General features: G+C 40.1%; 1 non-coding gene across 1 annotated transcript; it reads left to right on the forward strand.

The window, feature by feature from the left end:
• The first annotated feature begins 8610 nt into the window (after positions 1 to 8610).
• LOC112768631 (small nucleolar RNA R71) lies at positions 8611 to 8718 on the forward strand. The gene has a single exon (XR_003186036.1). It is a non-coding gene; the product is annotated as a small nucleolar RNA R71 (small nucleolar RNA).
• The last annotated feature ends 785 nt before the right edge of the window (positions 8719 to 9503 follow it).

Here is a 9503-nt window from a genome sequence, read left to right on the forward strand (position 1 = left end):
TTCTAAAATTTTAAGTTTATTGTTCTTTCTTTTGTTCTTGGTGTTCTTGGGAATCTTCAAAGTGTTATTGAGTCTTCCTTGCGTCTTGATCTTAAAATTTTTAAGTTTGGTGTTCTTTGGTGTTTTCCCTCCAAAATTTTCGAAAACAAGGAGCATTAGATCTAAAAATTTTAAATCTTATGCTATTTTATTGTTTTTCTGTTTCCTCATTAAATTCAAAAATATCTTTTCTCTTTAACTTAAGTAATTTTCGAAATTTACTTTTAAAATTCAGATTTTCATTTCAAAATTTAAAATCTTTTTCAAAAATCATATCCAAAATTTTTCAAATCTTCTTAATTAAGTAATTATTTTAGTTTTAAAATATTTTTGTTTTATTCTTAATTTTCGAATTCTATATTTAATTTTTAGTATTTTATTTTTATTGTATTTTATTTTATTCGTTAAAAAAAAATTATTAAAATTAATTAAAATATATATTCTATTTGCTATTCATATTAATTCCCTTTTCTCCAACATGGACATAAGTGGAAATGAGCAGTCCAGGAGGACTTTGGGGTCATATGCTAACCCCACTACTGCTGCATATGGGAGTAGTGTCTGTATACCCTCCATTAAGGCAGGCAGTTTTGAGCTGAATCCTCAGCTCATTGTCATAGTGCAGCAAAACTGCCAGTATTCCGTCTTCCACAGGAAGAACCTACTGAGTTTCTGGGACAATTCTTGCAAATTGCTAACACAGTACGTGACAAGGAGGTAGATCAGGATGTCTACAGACTATTATTGTTTCCATTTGCTGTAAAAGATCAAGCTAAGAGGTGGTTAAATAACCAACCTAAGGACAGCATAAAGTCATGGAAACAGCTGTCAGAAAAATTCCTGAATCACTATTTTCCTCCAAAACGGATGACAAAGCTAAGGCTGAGCATCCAAGGCTTCAAACAAGGAGATAATGAATCCCTTTATGATGCCTGGGAGAGATACAGAGAGATGCTAAGAAAATGCCCCTCTGAAATGTTTTCAGAGTGGGTTCAGTTAGACATCTTCTATTATGGGCTTACAGAAAGAGCTCAAATCTCTCTAGATTACTCAGCTGGTGGATCTATCCACATGAGAAAGACAATTGAAGAAGCTCAAGAGTTCATTGATACAGTTTCCAGAAATCAGCATCTGTACTTAAGCAGTGATCCTTCCATGAAAGAAGAGGTTAAAACAGCAACTGCTGAACTCAGTCCTGTAAAACAAGCTGCTGAATTCAATTAGCAATTGGACTTTCAACAAAGCAGTTAGCCGAGTTCAAGGAGATGTTACAAGACACAAGAATAGCTAATATAAATATGGAAGTGCAGTTAAGGCAAACAAAACAGCAGCTGTCAAAATAGATAACAGAAGAGTGCCAAGCAGTTCAATTAAGAAGTGGAAAAACATTAACTACCCCACCTCAAGGCAGCAGGAAGCCAAGAAATGAGCAAATCACCCAAAATCCCTCTGAGGACAGTAAGAGCCCGGGAAAAAATAATTTTGGCGTTAAAACGCCAGAAATTGGGTGGAAGGCTGGCGCTGAACGCCCAGACCATGCTCAGGACTGGTGTTCAACGCCAGAAACAAGCAATGAACTGGCGTTGAACGCCCAAAATAGGCACAGTTCTGGCATTCAGACGCCAGGAACAGATGAGGAGTTGGCGTCTAACGTCACTCCAGCTTCTGACTCTGGCATTCAAATGCCAGTGAGGGATCAGACACACACAAGTGCTGATAACAACCCCTCTAAAAAGGCTTCTCCAACCACCTCTGTAGGAAATAAACCTGCAGCAACTAAGGTTGAAGAATACAAAGCCAAAATACCTTATCCTCAAAAACTCCGCCAAGAGGAGCAGGATAAGCAATTTGCTCGCTTTGCAGACTATCTCAGGACTCTTGAAATAAAGATTCCGTTTGCAGAAGCACTTGAGCAAATACCTTCTTATGCCAAGTTCATGAAAGAAATCTTGAGCCATAAGAAGGATTGGAGAGAAACAGAAAGAGTTCTCCTCACTGAAGAATGTAGTGCAGTCATCCTGAAAAGCTTCCCAGAAAAGCTTAAGGATCCCGGGAGCTTTCTAATACCGTGCATATTAGAAGGTAATTGTACCAAGACAGCTTTATGTGATCTTGGGGCAAGCATCAATCTAATACCTGCATCCACCATCAGAAAGCTTGGTTTAACTGAAGAAGTTAAACCAACCCGGATATGTCTCCAACTTGCTGATGGCTCCATTAAATACCCATCAGGCGTGATTGAAGACATGATTGTCAGGGTTGGGCCATTCGCCTTTCCCACTGACTTTGTAGTGCTGGAAATGGAGGAGCACAAGAGTGCTACTCTCATTTTAGGAAGACCTTTCCTAGCAACTGGACAAACTTTCATTGATGTCCAAAAGGGGGAAGTAACCCTGAGAGTCAATGAGGATGAGTTTAAGTTGAATGCTGTCAAAGCCATGCAGCATCCAGACACACCAAAAGACTGCATGAAAGTTGATCTCATTGACTCTCTGGTAGAGGAGATCAACATGGCTGAGAGTCTCGAATTAGAGTTGGAAGACATCTTTAAAGATGTTCAGCCTGATTTGGAGGATTCAGAGGAAATGAAAGAGCCTCTGAAATTTCTTCAGAAAGAGGAAAAACCTCCTAAACCCGAGCTCAAACCATTACCACCATCCCTAAAATATGCATTTCTGGGAGAAGGTGACACTTTTTCAATGATCATAAGCTCTGCCTTAAATCCACAAGAAGAGGAAGCACCAATTCAGGTGCTAAGGACACACAAGACAGCTCTTAGGTGGTCCATAGGTGACCTCAAGGGCATAAGCCCAGCTAGATGCATGCACAAAATCTTATTGGAGGATAATGCTAAACCAATGGTTCAACCACAGAGGTGGCTAAATCCAGCCATGAAGGAAGTGGTGCAGAAAGAGGTCACCAAATTACTGGAGGCTGAGATTATTTATCCTATTTCTGATAGCCCCTGGGTGAGCCCTGTCCAAGTTGTCCCCAAAAAGGGAGGCATGACAGTGGTTCATAATGAAAAGAATGAACTGATTCCTACAAGAACAGTTACAGGGTGGCGCATGTGTATTGACTACAGAAGGCTCAATACAGCCACCAGAAAGGATCATTTTCCTTTACCATTCATAGACCAGATGCTAGAAAGACTAGCAGGTCATGATTATTACTGCTTTTTGGATGGCTATTCAGGCTACAACCAAATTGCAGTAGATCCCCAAGATCAAGAGAAAACAGCATTCACATGTCCATCTGGAGTATTTGCTTACAGAAGGATGCCATTTGGGCTGTGTAATGCACCTGCAACCTTTCAGAGATGCATGCTCTCTATTTTCTCTGATATGGTGGAAAAATTTCTGGAAGTCTTCATGGATGACTTCTCAGTATATGGAGACTCATTCAGCTCCTGTCTTGATCACCTGACACTTGTTCTAGAAAGATGCCAAGAGACCAACCTGGTTTTAAACTGGGAAAAATGTCACTTTATGGTGACTGAAGGGATTGTCCTTGGGCATAAAATTTCAAACAAGGGAATAGAGGTGGATCAAGCAAAAATAGAGGTAATTGAAAAATTACCACCACCTGCCAATGTTAAGGCAATCAGAAGCTTTCTGGGGCATGCAGGATTCTATAGGAGGTTTATAAAGGATTTTTCAAAAATCGCAAAACCTCTGAGCAATCTGCTAGCTGCTGACACGCCATTTGTGTTTGACACAGAGTGCCTGCAGGCGTTTGAAACGCTGAAAGCTAAGCTGGTCACAGCACCAGTTATTTCTGCACCAGACTGGACATTACCATTTGAGCTAATGTGTGATGCCAGTGATCACGCCATTGGTGCAGTATTGGGACAGAGGCATGACAAGTTTCTGCATGTCATTTATTATGCTAGCCCCGTTTTGAATGATGCCCAGAAAAATTACACAACCACAGAAAAAGAATTGCTTGCAGTGGTTTATGCCATTGACAAGTTCAGATCATACTTAGTAGGATCAAAAGTGATTGTGTATACTGACCATGCTGCTCTTAAATATCTACTCACAAAGCAGGATTCAAAACCCAGGCTCATAAGATGGGTGTTGCTTCTGCAAGAGTTTGATATAGAAATAAGAGACAGAAAAGGGACAGAGAACCAAGTGGCTGATCATCTGTCCCGAATAGAGCCAGTAGAAGGGACGTCCTTCCCCTCTCCTGAGATCTCTGAGACTTTTCTGGATGAGCATTTATTTGCCATTCAGGAAACACCATGGTTTGCAGACATTGCAAACTATAAAGCTGCAAGGTTCATACCCAAAGAGTACAACAGTATACAAAAGAAGAAATTAATCACTGATGCAAAGTACTACTTGTGGGATGAACCTTACCTCTTTAAGAGATCTGCAGACGGAATAATCCGTAGGTGTGTGCCTAGAGAAGAAGCACAGAGGATCCTATGGCACTGCCATGGATCTCAATATGGAGGCCATTTCGGAGGTGAGCGAACAGCCACCAAGGTCCTCCAATGTGGCTTCTATTGGCCCACACTCTATAGAGATTCCCGAGAGTTTTTACGTAACTGTGACAGTTGCCAAAGAGCTGGTAATCTGCCTCATGGTTACACCATGCTTCAACAAGGAATCTTGGAGATTGAGTTGTTTGACGTTTGGGGAATTGACTTCATGGGACCTTTCCCACCATCATACTCAAACACTTATATTCTGGTGGCAATTGATTATGTGTCAAAATGGGTTGAGGCCATTGCCACGCCCACCAATGATACTAAAACAGTGCTGAAGTTCCTCCAGAAACATATCTTTAGCAGGTTCGGTGTCCCTAGAGTACTAATCAGTGATGGGGGCACTCACTTCTGTAATAAACAGCTTTACTCTGCCATGGTTCGATATGGGATTCGCCACAAGGTGGCTACTCCATATCATCCACAAACCAATGGGCAAGCTGAAGTCTCTAATAGAGAACTAAAAAGAATCCTGGAATGGACAGTAAATACCCGTAGAAAGGATTGGGCACAGAACTTGGATGATGCTCTGTGGGCTTACAGAACAGCATTCAAGACCCCTATAGGGACCTCTCCATACCAACTTGTGTATGGTAAGGCATGTCACCTGCCCGTGGAACTGGAACATAAAGCCTACTGGGTAACCAGATTCCTAAACTTTGATGCCAAATTAGCAGGAGAAAAGAGATTGCTCCAGCTAAATGAGCTAGAGGAATTCAGATTCACAGCTTTCGAAAATGCCAAGCTTTACAAAGAGAAATAAAAAAAATGGCATGACAAAAAGTTGTCATCTAGAATCTTTGAACCAGGACAGAAGGTTCTGCTGTTTAACTCTAGACTCAGGCTATTCCCCGGGAAATTGAAATCCCGGTGGAGGGGACCATACGTGATTACAAGTGTATCACCATATGGTTATGTGGAGCTTTAAGATATTGATTCTGATAAGAAGTTCATTGTCAATGGACAAAGAATCAAGTACTATCTTGAAGGCAACGTTGAGCAAGAATGCTCAAGGCTGAAGCTAGATTAAAAGCTCAGCAAAGTCCAGCTAAAGACAATAAAGAAGCGCTTGCTGGGAGGCAACCCAGCCATGGGGCATCAATTCTCTAAGCATTTTGCCCTATTTTTATTTTTATAAAATTCATTGATACTAACGTAAATCATTATTTTCATAAATCCACAGGGTTACAGAAGGAATCTGCACACAAAACAGAGATAGGGAGCTCACTGGCAAGAAAACGCCAGTGAAGGCCATTTTGGGCGTTCAGCGCCCAAAATAGGCATCCAGTGGGCGCTGAACGCCAGTGAAGGATGGCTTTCTGGCGTTCAACGCCAGAAAAGGGCACCAACTGGGCGTTGAACGCCCAGGAGAGCAGCATTTGGGCGTTGAACGCCCAAAACAGGCAGTGTTTGGGCGTTCAAACGCCAGGATGGCAGGGAGGAGCCAAATTCATTTTTCCACACATGTTTCCATTCAAATTTCAAATTTTATGTTTCAATGCATGATTTTTACATAAACATGTTAAGAACTCTGATTTCTAAAATCCCCAATTTCTAAAAACCCCATTTCAAAAATATCAAATATATCTTAATCCATAAGCACAAACCCTCTTTGCAAATTCAATCCAACTCTTTTCAAATATTTTCTAAAAACAAATCTATCTTTTTCACTCAAAAATCTTTTCAACTAATCAATATCCTTTTCAATTCTCCACATTATCTTTTTCAAAATCTAGATTTATCTTTTTCAAAAATCTATCATATCTTTTCTTATCATATCCTCTATCTTATCTTTTTCAAATCAATCTTTCTTATCATATCTTTTCTAAATTTTCGAAAACCCACCCCCCCATCCCTTTAAATATGGGTTCGGCCTTCCCCCCTTCCATCATCAACTGCACCTAGCTCTCCTTCTTTCCCTCTCCTTTCTTTTCTTTTGCTTGAGGACAAGCAAACCTCTAAGTTTGGTGTGTTTATCCGAGATCACTAAGATCATGGCTCCTAAAGGAAAACAACCCACTCCAAGAGGCAAGAAAGAGAGCAATCCAAAACCACTTTGGAATCAAGGGAAGTTCTTATCTAAAGAACATTCAGACCATTATTACAAAATAATGGGTCTGAGATCAGTGATCCCGGAAGTTAGATTCGATCTGAAAGAAGATGAATATCCGGAGATCCAGGAGCAAATTCGAATCAGGAACTGGGAAGTCCTAGCTAATCCTGAAACGAAAGAGGGGAGGAACATGGTCCAGGAGTTCTATGCTAATATGTGGCAAACTGACAAGCAGAAACTATCTGGGACTGCTTTCTATGACTATCGGACCGTGGTCAGAGGAAAGATGGTTCATACCTACCCTGACAAGATCAGAGAGATCTTAAAGCTACCTCAACTGAAAGACGATCCAGATTCCTTCAACAAGAGAATGACGAGAACAGACAAGGACCTGGATAAGATTCTAGAGGACATATGTATTCCTGGAGCCAGGTGGACCACCAACACAAAAGGTGTCCCAAATCAACTCAAGAGAGAAGATCTCAAACCAGTCGCCAGAGGATGGCTGGACTTCATTAGGCATTCTCTGTTGCCCACTAGCAACCGTTCTGAAGTCACTGTTAAAAGAGCAGTGATGATCCATTGCATCATGATGGGAAAAGAAGTGGAAGTCCATCAGCTGATCTCAGCTGAACTCTACAAAATTGCTAACAAAAATTCTAAAGAGGCCAGGTTGGCTTATCCAAGTGTGATCTCTCTGCTCTGCAAGGATGCTGGAGTAAGGATGGGAATAACTGAGTACATCTCAGTTGAGAAGCCAATCACCAAAGCATCAATGGAAAAACAACAAGCACAGGATGATCCCATCAAGAAGAAAACGCAGGAATTTCTTCCAGAAATCCCTTAATCTGAATACTGGGAGTATCTTGAGACATCTGTTACCAAGATACGGGAAGCTATGGAACAAATCATAAAAGAACAAAAGGAACACAGTCAAATTCTTACCTATATGATTAAAGAACAAGAGGAGCAAGGGCGTGACTTAAGGGACTTGAAGCGCCAGAAGTTATCTCTTGAAGGACCAAGCATCCCAAGGATCAGAGGAACCCCCGTTTCCCAGAACAAAGGTTGTTAACTTCCAATTTCTGTTTTAACTCTGTGATAGTGTCCTTATAGAAGTTTACCTTAGGAGTCATATAGTAGTAATTAGTATCTATTTTGATTTTATCTCCAATTAAGCTATAGTTTATTTTTCTCATCATCAGCAAACATGAATAAAGTAGTAGATCTTTTGAATAAGAGGCAATAAAATTTCGAGTTTTAATAAGAGAAATTCTAATTAGTTAAATGTGGTGGCAATGCTTTCTGTCTTCTGAATGAATGCTTGAATAGTGCATATGTCTTTTGAATTTGTTGTTTAAGACTGTTAAATATGTTGGCTCTTGAAAGAATGATGAACAAGAGACATGTTATTGATAATCTGAAAAATCATAAAAATGATTCTTGAAGCAAGAAAAAGCAGCAAAGAACAAAGCTTCCAGAAAAAAAAAGTAGCGAAAAAAAAAAGAAAGAAAAAGAAAAAGCAAACTTTAGAGTCAATTGGGTGATGGTTCATTAGCTGGGTATAGGTTTATTTTTTTTTTTTATTAATTGGGTGGTTCCTCCAACCAGAGTTATAGGTTTTAGAGTATGGATCATTAGCTGGCCTAGATGAGTTTCCAAGGTAATTAGCTTCCTCCCGGTTAACTCCTTCTTCCGTTTCCAACTCTTCTTGGGGTGATGGTTGAGCGTGGATAGCTGCAACCTGAGTCTTTTTCATTTGCTTGGTCAATTCAGCCAGTTGTTTGGTGATCATCTTGTTCTGGGCCAGGATTGCATCCATATGGTTTAATTCCAAGGCTCCTCTGTTGTTGTTCCTATCTGATGCATAAAAGTACTCATTGTCAGCCACTGTCTCTATAACATCAATGGCCTCTTCAATGGTCTTCTTCTTGTTTAGAGAGCCTCCAGATGAGTGGTCTACAACCTTCCTTGATTCACAATTCAGCCCTTTATAAAAGATGTGGATTTGCACCCACTCATTAAACATATTAGGTGGGCATTTCTTTGTCAGGTCTTTGAATCTCTCCCAGGCTTCATAAAGAGTTTCACCATTCTGCTGTCTGAATGTCTGCACTTTATTTCTTAGCCTGTTTACTCTTTATGGAGGGTAGAACCTTGTTAAGAATCTGTTCATTACATCTTCCCAGGTGGTCAAGCTTTCTTTCGGAAATGACTCCAACCATTTTGATGGTTTGTCCCTCAAAGAAAATGGAAACAGTAGCAATCTATAAGTGTCAGGATGAACACCATTAGATTTAACCGTGTCACATATCCTTTGGAATTTAGTGAGATTCTCATTAGGATCCTCTTGTGCACTTCCTCTGAAAGAACAGTTGTCCTGGACAAGAGTTATGAGCTGAGGCTTCAATTTGAAATTATTAGAATGGATAGTTGGCCTTTGAATGCTGCTGCCACAATTTCCTGGATTTGGATTGATGTATGATCTAAGAACTCTCCTCTCTTGTCCAGCAAGGGTTAACTCCACCTCTTCTGGCATGATTGTTCACCTCTCCTTTATGATGGTTTTCCATATCCTCCTCCATGGTTATATCAAAGTATTCTTCCTCTTCTTCTGCACCAACAACTCTTTTTCCTCTTGCTTCCCTCCTTAATCTCAGGAAGGTTCTTTCCGGTTCACTATCAAAGGAAGTTGAAGTTTCCTTTCTCCTACCTGTCATACAATGAACAAGTACAAGAAACAGCAAGTGTAGAGTCTACTAAAATAGAGTACAGTTAGCTTGGTTAGAGCAATTTATCAAATAGTTAGTAGGTTAGCTTGCTGGAAAGTAAAGAAGTAAGGTAAAATTAAAGAGAAATAACTAACAAAAAATTGCAAAGAATAAAACGAACAACTGAAATTAAATTGCAATTAAT

The sequence above is a fragment of the Arachis hypogaea genome, chromosome 17 (assembly GCF_003086295.3).
Source record: "Arachis hypogaea cultivar Tifrunner chromosome 17, arahy.Tifrunner.gnm2.J5K5, whole genome shotgun sequence".
Classification (NCBI taxonomy): Eukaryota; Viridiplantae; Streptophyta; class Magnoliopsida; order Fabales; family Fabaceae; genus Arachis; species Arachis hypogaea.